General features: G+C 40.5%; 1 pseudogene; it reads left to right on the forward strand.

Annotated features, from left to right (window-relative positions):
- Positions 1 to 816: 816 nt before the first annotated feature.
- Positions 817 to 14,712, forward strand: part of LOC143106804 (histone acetyltransferase p300-like) — a 47,928-nt pseudogene continuing 34,032 nt past the window's right edge.

Consider the following 14,712-nt stretch of genomic DNA (forward strand, 5'->3'; position numbering starts at 1 on the left):
TGCACAATAAAGTTGAATCTAATCTATAAGTCACATATTCAGACAGTGTTAGGAGTCTATGTGCAATCTGAAAAAATGCTGGAATTCTCCTTTAAGTAGGCTATTGGAGTAATTATGTGGTCAGTTCTTGTTTTTTTTTTTTTTTTTAAAGAGAGAATAGTAGCATTTTGTCACCTGGCTTGTAGGCTAAGTTCTTAGCACGGAAGTATATTTTTTCTTGACAAGGTATAATAGCATAGACATAATAGAGATATATATTATGTATATCTATATTATGTCTATGTATAATAGGCCTAGCTACTTTACGACTGCTGTTGAAATTAGGAAACGTGCCAGACAGTAGTGATAGCAAAGATCCTTGATTACTAGGGTGCATTCTCCAACAGAGGGCATCCAAAGCCCATAGATATAACCTAATTCCCAGTTATTTATTTCAAAAAGTGAAACTTTATTCTAAATTCACTATAGGCCTACATAAAGTGAAATATGTCAAGCTTATTTTGTTCTTAGGTCTTACAGCTCGTGGAAATCAAAAATCCAGTAGCCTAGGCATATGCTATCTCAAAAAACCTTGAATTTCCCCTGGGGATCAATAAAGTATCTATCTATCTATCTATCTAAAATATTAGAATAGAGAATTTATAGAAATGTCGACCTGATAAGCGCTCAAATCAGCTAATCAGGTCAAAACACCAGCAATTGTTTCCTGAGTGTGGACAGGGCAATGGATTTTTCCACGATATTTAATTTTCCATCCAATTTTCTTTACCTGCACCGATAGCCCATAAGTCGGCTAGAAACCGAAACCAATCCGTTTACTGTGGCTAACTTACATAGCATTACAGGAGGACACATTTAGTTTGAGGCGATCCTATTCGCAATTTTGCAGCGAAAGAGAAGTTAACTTAAGAGGAGAATTCTACCACGACTGATCAGAACAGTTTAAGAGGTAAAGTGCGTATCTACTCGAAGGAATACTATTTTCGTTAAACTAACACGGCTACGCCACTTCAAGACTTCCGCTCTGGCACGGACAAGGCCTACCCTAGGCCTACTTTGACCACCGTGTTTCATCATTGATATGTAGATGATATATTTTAATTAATCTATCTATATCAATGTGTGCCGTTATATACTTTTAACAGGAAGGTGCGCAAACTTTGATTAAATTGGCTCGGATCGGCATCACTTTTCTTGATTCCATCAGCCTTGGCCAAGTTCGTTCGTCACCTCTTTAAAAGCATAAACTATAATCCATGGGTTTAAGAAACAGGACAGTCCTCAACCGTAGTTGACTTTTTGTTAAATGTATTTCTAGGGTTATGCTTTGTGTTTGGTGATTGATGTGATCATTTTGGGCCTTTTGGGGCCTGCAATCGCAATGCAATGCAACCTTTAAAGAGTTGGCTGCCAGACGCACGACATATTTCACTTTAATCTTTCCTAACGATCCGCTAGCTGCCAGCCCCAAGCTGCGTACTATGGAATACAACCCTAGCGGCGCCCCTGACCTTTAACACAAACTTTTGGGCATTAGGCATTTGTGGGGTAACAGGTAGGCTATGCTGTTGAAGGTGCAAACAAAAGCTGCATCGCCATTGAGATCACATAGAAAGGCTCAATGATTAATAAAAGTGTTTATTTGTATAATGAAAGCACAGTTTCTATACATGTATGTTCACTTCTGGCACCTTTGGCTATCATTTTGGTAACAATTTGACATCTTTAGAACATGTGTCCACCTTGATAGCCTCAAGATGGACACAGCCTAGCCTACCTCAAACTGGTCAATGAGTCAGACCCTCTTACAGAGCGCTTTAAATGACAGGTTAACTCATTTTGTGAATGTGCACTCATGCTTTTCTGTTGTTGTCAAATTCGAGAAGGAATAGGCATCTAGAAACATGATGAAGAGAAAGAAATCCCCCGAATCCACATCAGACAAAAGGTATAATTGGGCTACAGTACATTCTCCAGATTCTCAATTGCTTGTGGATTCCTTTATCAAATATAATTTTTAAGCTTAACAAAAGGGACTGTGTAAAAGAATCGGCTTTGATTTGAAGCTTCAATGATTTCAGGGTCAAAATGGAGAGGTCCGACTCACCTGCACCCAGCTGTTTGTCTGTAAAGTCCATGGATCCACCAGCAAACTTCAAAGAAGAGTTTACACCTGATTCAAGGTCAGCTGAGGAGTTCACTTAAAACTGTTTTTTATTTGATAAATCTGTTTTTAGGTTTGAAATATAATACATCAGATAAATGGTTCTGAGTGCAAGACCAAATTTCACCTTTCAAACAAACTACTGCTTTGACTTGATTATGATATTCTTATTGAAGGGAGGGGAGGAAGAGCTATATCTTAATATAGGCGGTGGTAGTGTAGTGGTTAAGGAGCTGGGCTAGCGTGCAGTAGCCTGAAAGTTGTCGGTTCAATTCCCGGCTTCCACCGTTGTGCCCTTGAGCAAGGCACTTAACCCCAAGTTGCTCCGGGGACAATGTGATCCCTTGTAATATAGCTGACATATGTAAGTCACTTTGGTCAAGAAGTGTCTGCTAAATGTAATGTATTGTAATGTAATGTAATGTTAATAGCGTAAAACCATGATGTAAATTAACTTAAAACTCTGGTTTAAAACAGATTTGCATAAAACTAAACACCAATGTATTTACAATCAGTACTTTTCCATACATTTGATCCAGTGAGATGAACATATCCAATGATACAACTACAAAATATCACCTTAAATATTATCTCACAATAGCCTAGAAATCTAGACTCACCCTAGCGGCAGCAAATGTAATTTGCGGCCTGGGCTAGTCTAGCAACTCTCCGTTGGCTTGCGAGCTGGAAAAATTAAACTTCGATAGGGCCAATCACATCGTGTATAGAGACTTTAGGAGGGCTTAACATAATGATTGATGGCAGAGTTGCAACAGTTTGGCTTTAATTCCCTGCTAATTGAAAACAAAGAAGATGGATGTTGCTGTTGGCGAACAGCGTGACACGAGTTAAGCTTTTTTTAAGTTGCCAAAAGTTTGAACTAGCCAACTAGCTCCGCTGGTGGGAAAACACATGGGACTCATGAGTTGTAGCGCTGTCCTATTGCGTGCAGAGGGAATTTGAAAGACAACCGATTATCCCGCCCCTCGGACTAAGCACTGCTAACGGTGAGTGCCCAGACCCTACATTTTAATGTGGGTCTGGCTCGTCAGGCTAATCTCACAAGGGACTGAAACCGAAACAACATAAAATAGGCTATTCTTCTCTGTCCTGTTGCTCTTCTCTTTTATTTGCATAATTTCAATGTAGAAAATCATGACATAACCTAACAGCCTAAGCCTAACCGTAGATTTGAAATGAGCCATATATTTGTCCGAAGTGTCAGTGGTATTTTACAATATACAAATACAAAAAGCACTGCAGGCATGACCTTTTAGGAGCACAGTACTACACATCAAAGCTTATTAATATTTAGTGGATTTATTTACATACTTTATCCATGTCGTCCACCAGGTATACTGCAGTTATTCAGAGAACAGCCATACATGCATATTTAATCTATGGAGAAGCAGAGGTCACTTACTGGTTTATACATTTAGTATATCCTTTTGCAGTTGCTATAGGTTAATTGGTTATATGCAACATCGTACACAGAGGCTAAAGACTTAGGAATTAATTTTGAAAGACTTCATCATCAAAGGCATTTTCTATCAAAACAATGAAACTTAAAATACACATTGTATTTCACATTGTCCACTCATAACTATGTAACTTTGGGAAATGCTTTTACAAATGAAGTACATAGCATGAGACATGCTAAATCAATGATAAAGCAAATGTTATCGGCCTATGTGTGGTATCATACTGCAAATAGTGATATTGTAATTTAATATATTGTGGAAATACGGCTGCCACTTAGAGTTTAGTTTTAATCTGGGAGTAACTGACAGTATACAGTCTACACTTTCATATTGTGAACAAATTTCACGGAAAAACATAAGTTTTGACTGTTAAACCCTGACTTTATTTAGGTGAAGATTCAACACATTAGCAGTCATTCCCTTTGTCCACGCCGCTCTAAGGTTTTACGGTAGAGCTACAATTTAATCAATGTGTCAGCTCTGTCGTTCTTGGCAGATGTAACAGAATATGAATGTGAAAGACTTGCCTTTCAGGGCACGAACGGTCAAAAGCACAAACTTTTAGAAATATCCTGGCCGCATTTTAGGGATCAATAGAAGTTTTCTATTGATGTAGCGCATTTTAAAAGTATACACAATCTGCACACAGAACTTCCTCTCCCCTTACTTCCCCCGACATATATTAGTTATATTCTATAGTGACACCTTATGATCGTCCCAGGTATTAACTACGGGGCAGAAAAAGACACTCACTGCATGGTTGATGAAACTGCACATAGTCAGTTCAAAATCACGCTACCGTAAGGCTAATAATAACTGTGCCCTCACACTATCGCACGTGACAATTTTCTTAAAATTTACTATGATTTCCGCGATGCGGAAAACGCGGACGGAATCACGGAATCTACATGAAAACGGAATTCTCTTATGAACACGGAATTGCACGGAATTTGCAGATATTCTGTTGACACATTAAATAAACGGGCGTTTTTTCTACTTGCTTCACTTTTATTTCAGTTTATTTAAAAACAAAAAGCATATAAGAAGGTCTCTGCCTAAACCGTGACCGAAAGACATAGTTAAACGCGTTGCGTAGCCTAGTAATTATATCTCGAATATTCAAGTGCATTGAGTTTGATTGGTGCGTGCGTGACAAAGAAAAGAAGCGATCCCGACAACGGTGGCAAAACACTAAACTGCTTGATTGCTAAATAACGGGGCTTAACTATACCACAATGACTACTATGAGTCTGAAAACAACTAGTTTGCAACATAACTGACCTGACTAGCAAATACACATGTAGCAACCATAGAAATAAAATGGGCAACTTAAGAACAAAGCTAAATCCACTGCACACAAATCCCTCCAGCCAAGACAATGACAAAATCAGTAGATGCAAGACATGAGTTTGTGGAAGATTGTTGAAATGTGTGAAGAAGCTGACATACCACTGTGTCAGTTTCTTGAAACATCGCAAGCAGTCCCATTCTCAGACGCGAATGTCAGCAACCTCAAGCAGACCCGCAGACCCACCATAAAAAAAGTGCTGCAATAGATTCTCTATTGCAGCACTTTCAACACATATTTCAAATGAAACATAAATCTACAAAGAAGTAGACTACTTTTTAGTGGAACATTTTGAGTTACACAGTGTCCTTTTATTGAGATCTAAACTTGCAGCCTAGTTATGGCCATGTAGTTCAAGTTATGTAGGCCCAAGCCCCTAACTGTTGTTTTTGCGCAGAGATTTGTTAAATGTTTGGCAAAATGTCGGAGAATTTTGAATGATTGACATTGCTAAATATTTAAAAACCTGAATTGAGTCTGTCATTGAGTTTTTATAAGTGAAGACTGCTTAGAAGTAAAAAAAAAAAAAAAAAGAACTAAAATTAAATCCGAAAAAACGGAATTTGAGAAAAAATAAAACGGAATTTTGAAAATAATAAAACGGATTTCATAGGGCCCTACACACATACACACACAGTAGATATGCAGGCATATGCACGCACACACGCACATGCTCACACACAGGCAAGCACGCACAGTCTCACATGCACGCACACACACACACACAGTCAAGCACACAAACACATGCACAAACACACGCGCGCACACACACACACACACACGCGCACACATAAACAAACACACGTACGCGCACACACACATACACATAAACACACACATAAAGACACAGTAGACATGCAGGCATATGCACGCACACACGCACATGCACATGCACACACACACACACAGGCAAGCACGCACAGACTCACATGCATGCACACACACACGCAGGCACATACACAAGCACACACACACATGCACAAACACAACCACACAAACACACACACGTACACGGGGAACACATAAAAAACACAAACATGCAGACAAGCAGGCACACGCACACACCTCATTACTCCCACACACACACACTCACAAGCAAACATACACACACACACACACACACACACACACACACACACACACGTACACGCACAGACACATAAAACACACACACACACACATGCAGGCAAGAAGACACACACACACAGACGGCATGAGTGCCTCCTCCACCCCCTCTGGATGTGTCCATCTGCGACTCCCAAAAGAAGGAATGTAATGTCATTCCGCAAATTAAAAATATATTTCAAAATATGGCTCCTAAGTGGATCACAATTACATGAGCGCTCGTAATCGAATTCATCCGCTTCCTTCGCTTCATCCAGAATTAATCTGATTCATTTTGCTCTCCCGCCAGCCCCGCTCCTTTCCTCCCCGTTCCTTATACGCGGATGCCAGCCAAGATGCCAGCTGTTTCCCCGGGCAGAAGTGTGTTTTAAGTGCCGCAGCCGGCTGGTGCTGTGGTGCCTCCTAAGGCTAATAGCAGAATCAGTGGTTAAAAAGCACCTTTCTGGGCTTCCACCAGGCATACACGCGCCTCACACACACACACACACACTCCACGCACCCCCACACCCACAATGGAGTGTGTGTGAATTTGTGTGTGTGTGTGTGTGTGTGTGTGTCTGTGTGTGTGTGTGTGTGTGTGTATTTGTCTGGGTGTGTGTGTATTTGCATGTGTGTGCGTGTGTGTGTGTGTGTGTGTGTGTGAGTGTGTGTCTGTCTACATTCAGAGCACAAAGCAAGTGCATACAGTATGTGTGGCCAAGCTGTTTTTGCCAGTGGCCCTAGGAACTCCACAAGGACAAAAGCACAGAACACCTGGGGGACGGTAGTCACAACAGGCCACAGACATGTGCAACAACACAACTACACAGGCCACAGACACACGCAACAACACAACTACACAGGCCACAGACACACGCAACAACACAACTATACAGGCCACAGACACATGCAACAACACAACTACACAGGCCACAGACACATGCAACAACACAACTACACAGGCCACAGACACACGCCACAACACAACTACACAGGCCACAGACACATGCAACAACACAACTACACAGGCCACAGACACACGCCACAACACAACTACACAGGCCACAGACATGTGCAACAACACAACTACACAGGCCACAGACACATGCAACAACACAACTACACAGACCACAGACATGTGCAACAACACAACTACACAGGCCACAGACACATGCAACAACACAACTACACAGGCCACAGACACATGCAACAACACAACTACACAGGCCACAGACACATGTAACAACACAACTACACAGGCCACAGACACAAACTCACACAGAGAATCACACATATGCACCAAAGCAAACGCACACATGTATACACTCATTTACATATGCAAAAGCTGCAAGAGTAGGGGATGGATTAGGAGATGGAGACAAATTCATTTTTGCAGAGGGAATGTGCAGGACTGAGCGGCGGTCATATTTTGTACCGCTTTGTGGTACATCTAGTTCCCCATCTAGTAACCCATTTATGCTTTGTGCACCTTGTTTCACTGTCTCTGTGTCATTGTGTCAATGAAATGACCAAATCGGTTTCTCAGGCTATTCTCACGCGTGGTAACTGATGCACAAAACCAGTGCTTATATGTAAGATATGTAAGCCTCTGTATGTGTTAAAACTAAAAAGTTAGATGGCAGTATCCCTTGAAATGTTCTCACTTTGCTGTCTACTCTAATATTCAAAAATGTGCTGCAAACTTTCATCATGGTTTTGAATTTGTTGTGATTTCAGAGTGAAGATGGAGAGGTCAGACTCACTTGCGTCCAGCTGTGTGTCTCTGAAGTCAATGGACCCACCTGCAAACTTCAAGCAGGAATCAATGTGTGATTCAAAGTCAGTATAGCAACCGTCCAACATTTTAAATAAGACCTGTTTTCTCTGTGTGTGTGTGTGTGTGTCTTCTTGCCTGTGTGTGTGTGTGTGTGTGTGTGTGTGTGTGTATGTTTGCTTGTGAGTGTGTGTGTGTGTGTGTGTGTGTGTGTATGTTTGCTTGTGAGTGTGTGAGTGTGTGTGTGTGTGTGTGTGTGTGGGGGGGGGGTAATGGGGTGTGTGCGTGTGCCTGCTTGTCTGCATGTGTGTTTTTTATGTGTGTGTTTCTTTAATAAGATGTATGATCTAAGATTATAGACAGTTTGCCAGTGCATCAGTTCTAGTAATAAGAACACCTGTTTATTTAACTGCAGTGACAAAACCTGCATGTTTACAAATAAACATAGAGTATATATCTAACCCAGTGAGATCATGTGACCACAGAAATATTATAAGTAGATTCTTTTTTGTTATTTCACACTTGTAAATTGAATATAATAGAACAATCATGTAGGAACTTGACATATTACCAACCGTCACGTATGTCAAACCTCTTATGTGTTTGTGTCACTTAATATTCATTTCTATACAAACCAAGACGGCGGATTCCTAAAGAAACGCAAGCACCCACACCATACGTTTATCTATATTAGCTATGTACCAAAAATTACATTTTATCGTGACTCGAAGAGCTGTAAACAGTGTTGTAAGGCTGCGTGTACAGATCCGCTTGGAGCTCCAGTGGAATTTTGAATTGCTGACGAAAATTCTCGGTCTAACCGTTGATGTGCTGTGAGAAAGGTTGGGAATAAGCACCCACCAGCCCAGCACTAAACTCTGAGTGTGGTAAACAAAATCGGATATTTCAGGCAGTAAAACCCCCGGTAAGAACCAAACTAGATTTTGTTCAAATCTACACACCTATGGCTACTGAAAAATGTAAGGTTCATTTAGCAAATGTTATTTTGAAGTATTAAAAAACATCGTTGTTTTAACATTTTCGAACGAAATGGTTGGTAATTAGCATGTTTACAATATGATCTTTGTGACTTAATTTGTTGTGATTTCAGAGTAAAGCAGGAGAGATCAGGCTCACCTGCATCAAGTTGTGTGTCACTGAAGTCAATGGACCCACCAGCAAACTTCAAGCAGGAATTATGTGATTCAAGGTCTGTAACTCTGTATAGCAACCTTCCACTTTTGAGATGAGACCTGTTTTCAGGTTGTACAACCCCAAAACAGAAAAAGTTGGGACGTTGTGCAAAATGCAAATAAAAACTAAATGTGATAATATACAAGTCTCGTAAACTCATATTTAGCAGCAAAAAGGACACAGACAACATATCTAATGTTGAAAATGAAAATTTGGACTATTTCATGGAAAATATATGTTCATTTTGAATTTGATGCGAGCAACATGTTTCAAAAAAAGTTGGGACGGGAGCATGTTTACCACTGTGCTGCTTCACCTCTTCATTTAACACAATTCTGTAAATGTTTAGGAACTGAGGAGACTATTTGCTAGAGTTTTGAGAACGCAATGTTGTCCCATTACTCCCCAATACACGATTTTAGTTGCTCAACAGTATGGGGTATTCTTAGTTATGTTTTTCATTCCATTATGCACCTAATTTGACAAATCTGGTATGCAGACAGGCCATTTTAGCACATGGACTCTTCCTCTATGGATAAATACGATTTAAATATGTGCAGAATTCATTTTGCCATTGTTTTTCTGAAATATTCAAGGTCTTCCCTGGAATAGATATTGCCTGGATGGCAGTATATGTTGCTCAAAACCTGTATAAATCTTTCAGAATTGATTGTGCTTTGCCAAATGTGCAAGATGCCCATGCTGTAGGCACTAATGCTCCTCCACACCATCATAGATGTTGGGTTTCGAACTGAGCACTAAAACAAGTTGGATTGGTTGGATACATGGATAGGCCCTCTCCTCTTTAGCCCAGATGAGTCCATGATTTCCAAAAATAATGGCAAATTTTGATTGGTCTACCCACAGGACCTTTTTCCATGTTACCTCAGTCCATTTTAAACAAGCTCAGGCCCAGATAAGACGGTGGTATTTTCTGTATCGTGTCTCAATACAATTTTGGTTGTTAACATTTTGGCTGCAGTTTTTGAATTGAGTATCAAACTGTGCACATAGACAATGGTTATCAGAGGTTGTCCTGTGCCCATACAATGACAGGTGTGGAAACAGGTCTGGTGTTGATGCAGTGCCATCTGAGGTCCAAAAGACCACGACCATCCAATGTGTTTTTCAGCTCCTTCCCTTGTTTGCAAAGATTTCTCTGGATTCTCTGAATGTTTTAATAATATTATGTCCTGTAGATGATGAACCCCCCAAATACTTCACATCTTAAGAAGCATTACAATGACATTGTTTCATCATTTGTGTAGCCTACACAGGTTTACACAGAGTGATGAATACCCCTAGATCTTTACTTCTAAGAGACCCTGCTTCTCTGGGATGTTCTTTTTCATACCCAATCATGTTGCCAATTACCCTAATTAGTTGTGAAACATTCCTCCTTTTGTTTTCTTTATCATTACACACCTTTTCCAGCATTTTGTTATCCCTGTCCCAACTTTTTTTTAAACATGTTACTGGTATCAAATTAAAAATTAACATATATTTTCCATAAAATAGTCAAATTTGTAATTTTAAACAGTTGATATGCTGTCTGTGTCCTTTTTGCAAGTAAATATGAGTTTAAGAGATTTACAGATTATTACATTCTGTTTTTATTAACATTTTACACAACATCCCAACTTTTTCTGTTTTGGGGTTGTAATATGAAGATGAGTGATCTAAGCCTGTCGTTCTCAACCAGCGTGAGTTTTTTATACGTTTTTGCACAGGCTCATGAAATAGGCTAGGGGGGTATACAATCTTTGTGACTTTGAATATGTTGTGATTTCAGAGTGAAGGAGACATCAGACTCACCTGCACCCAGCTGTGAGTCTCTGAAGTCAATGGACCCACCAGCAAACTTTAAACGAGAATTTGCATTATCTGACTCAAGGTGATTTTCGGAGGAATTCCTCAACACTGTAGGCCTACATTGATATTTTTTAACTCAGTTAAGTGCCTTCTATAGCTATGGAGGCTGGTTTCTGTGTAGCGGAGGCGAACTGAGCTAGCGTGCTGTAAATCCTCACAGCCCTAACCTTAAGAACGCTAACCGCTGAGTTGGAAGCCTGGGCTTTTAGCTCAGTTGTTGGAGCGTTCGACTCCCATGCCGGTGAGTGTCGAGGTGGCGGGTTAGAGGGCCGTGAGTGGCGGACGAATTACGACCTCTGTTACATAAGCAGCCATAAACTCCCCCATAGACTCCTGCATCACAGGTTAACCCCCAGCCCCAGACTGAGAGTGCAGATAAAGAGACAACATTTCCAAGCTGACCCATTAGACCACTCTACAGGTGCTCTCCATTAATTAGAATGATGGATAAAGTCTGAAACACCAGGATAACGTTGTTGGGTAAATTACAGTCTCTGCTTATGTCTACAGTGAGCCATCAGCCAGTCTTCTGACAGAGGACCACTTCAGATGTTCAGTGTGTACGGAAGTGCTAAAGGATCCAGTCTCCATCCCCTGTGGACACAGCTACTGCAGGCAGTGCATCACCTTATACTGGGCCCTGCCTAACCATGCAGGACACTATGCCTGTTCTGAGTGCTCACAGACATATAGCTCCTGTCCTGCACTTTACACAAACTCAGCCTTAGCAGTAGTGGTTCAGAAGCTCCAGCAGTTCAGTCCTGTTCCTCCTGCTCAATGCTACGCTGGTCTTGGAGATGTGGCCTGTGATTTCTGCATTGGGAGGAAACTCAGAGCTGTGAAATCCTGTCTGACCTGCACTGCCTCCTATTGTGAGTCTCACATCAGGCAGCACTACACAGTTCCAGCACTGCAGAAACACACACTGGTGGAGCCTGAACACCAGGTGAAAAAAAATAAGGAGCAGTGCGAGATTAAGAATGAAGACTTCAAACTGGTAAGATATAAATACTGATCATCACACATATTGCTTTAGTAGCTGTTTTTTTGTTTTCATATGCTGTTTTTGGCATCAGAAGGAACCCAGCCAGTTGTATTCTATAAAAAATGGACACCTGAAACATGCGAAAGATGCTCAGACCCAAACATTAATACTGGGCAATTCCACACAAAACTGTCACGTCCATAACGGCAACTAAATACCATGGCATTGTGTTGGCGTTATGAATGTGACAGTTTTGCGTGGAATTGCCCTACTACTACTATAACTGACACAACAAACCTCGGGGGGCATTGGCATGCAGCCTGGACTAACTTTTTAGTCAAGTGCATCTCTAGCAGCGTGAAGGAGATTGCTTCAGCAGAGTCTGGCTGTTAGATTGATTGGTTTGCTGTTCATGTAATTATGACCTATGTTTCAAATCAAATTATAATTCCACATCTACTTCTAAGCTCTACATATCATGTGTCCATACCCACTTAATCTTTCTTTCCACAGGATATTGACCAAGGACTCGAGTACTTGTTTGAAGAGCTGGGTAAGGATAAAGGATCTGGATGACAATATAAACAATGTGGTGACTGCACAGTGATAGTGGAACTAGTGGTACTTAAGCCCCAGGTACTAAAAGAAGCAAATGTATTGTACTGCAGAAACTGCAACAGCAAGAACTCGCTTTGGGGTTCTTGAAGTCTCAGCCAGAGTAGAGATGATAGTTTCATTATTAACTGCAGTCTATTGTTTTGCTTTTTAAAGGTACTTTGTACTTTGTGTAGGTTTGAGTTGTTGTGAACACACCTTTATGTTTACATGTTTGTTGAGTTCATAATTCCATGGATTTGCATTGTATCTAATACAGTAACACACTTACTAATTATTACAAGAGACCTTGCTTGTTTGCATGCTTAATTTAATGGATATTTGGGCACCACAACATAGGCGTTTTTTTTTTTTACGTGTTTCTTCACAATGTGATTCTATTTATAGGTCAATTTTAATGTTTCATGCTTAACAATACAATACATAGCACTTTGCAACACTACACAGTACATGGTTCAGAATAACACACCCTGCAAAAAAGCAAGATGAGTTTTAGTTCCCAGTACAATGATATCTAGAATTATAAAGTAGAAGATTCTCATTCCAAAATATTTTTAAAGAAAGAAATGAACACAGTTCAATAAATGCAGAGAGATATACAAAAGAGATACAAAGGAAAATGAAAGCAAGTGGTTAGCATTAGTAGCAGCATTAGTAGCAGCATTTTGTCAGACTTGCCCTCTTTGGAACATTCATTGCTCAGAAGTTTGTAAAGTGGACACCACTGTGGTGTTTTGAAAAGGTTTTTTTGAACGTGTGTATGTTCATCCTATCTCTCCTCACCTGTGTCTTATGTTCCCAGAAGATAACCTAGTTAATGGAGCAGTGGGCAACCAGGCACCCAAGCAGGAAGGCAGCCCTCTGCAGGACACCATGATGCACCTCAACAGGAACTCTCCGAAGTGAGCCTTTAGTTTTGCAACCAGTCAACAGACATGCAATGTAGGAGTGATTCATGGGAATAGTGTGAGGTCAGGAAGGTGTTTCCTTGAAACACTTTTGAACAACCATTGTGGATAGAGAGTGCTCAAAACTCTCCTGGATGAGTTGGAAGACTTTGTAGAACTTAAAAGTATTTGTTAAGCTGCCAGATAATGAGCAGATGTCTAGGTGAGGTAAAAACTGAAACTAAAAAAAAATAATCAGTTTTCCAAGGATTACTTGATCCATGGGTGTCCTACATATGGGGTGTTTAGGTAAGGCCATGGAATATTTGGTACAAACAGTTTAGGCTATACAATGTTTACTGTGATATATGTAATTATTCAATGTAGCTTGAAAAACATAGTTAGGCTGACATACGAGATGTGTGAGACTTTGTTTTTGGTGTATAAGATCCCAACACATGGTGACATTTAACTACTTTTAACATTTACTGGGGAGATTGGCCTTTGTAATAATTGGCATATGTAAATCGCTTTGAGTAATGGCGTCAGCCAAAAGAATAACTATAAATATAATGACCAGTCAAGTCCTATGTCAGCTGACAATTGAAACAGGCAAATTTGTTTTAGAATTTTGCCATTTCCCTCCTGCTTTATGCATGGATTAATTTAAATCTTACCTATACCTGTAAGCTAGTTTGGTCTCTCAAAGCCTAGAGGTACTCGCAGACAGTGAGTGCTCTCTCCTGTTTTCTCCCTTTCTCTTCCTCTTCATCGCTGCAGCCTGATGAACAGTAGCAGCACCATGCCAACATTCAACCTGGCATCCATAGAGGGCATGAGGAGCTGGTATGAGGAGATCACACAGGATCTGCGCGATCACCTCATCCAGTTTTTGTAAGCCATACACACACGCACACACACAATTAGTGATTTAACAAACTTTCTTTCAAGTTGTGTTACCTACATTCATCATGTCTCTTCATGAACTCTGTCACATTACTGATATCACAGCATTTCCAGATCATGATCCTCCCATTTACTTTACTCACCCTCATCTTGCTCTCTAGTGTTAGGACACTTTTCCCGATGCCAAACCATGATGGTCTGAAGGACCGGCGGATGGAGAAAGCGGTGGAGTTCGTACGCAAGAAGGAGGAGAACGTGTACAAGTTTGCCAAAAGCAGGGTAAGTGATTTTCTGTCTGTTGTGTCTGCACATTACATTTGGCTGAAGCTTTTTAGCCAAAGCAACTTACAACATGGTTAACAGTTTAAAGCTTCTAAAACAA

This window comes from Alosa pseudoharengus, unplaced genomic scaffold, assembly GCF_046254945.1.
Source record: "Alosa pseudoharengus isolate Yale_2024_CS ecotype anadromous, Long Island Sound unplaced genomic scaffold, YU_APseudo_1.1 YU_APseudo_1.1_scf_6, whole genome shotgun sequence".
Taxonomy (NCBI): Eukaryota; Metazoa; Chordata; class Actinopteri; order Clupeiformes; family Clupeidae; genus Alosa; species Alosa pseudoharengus.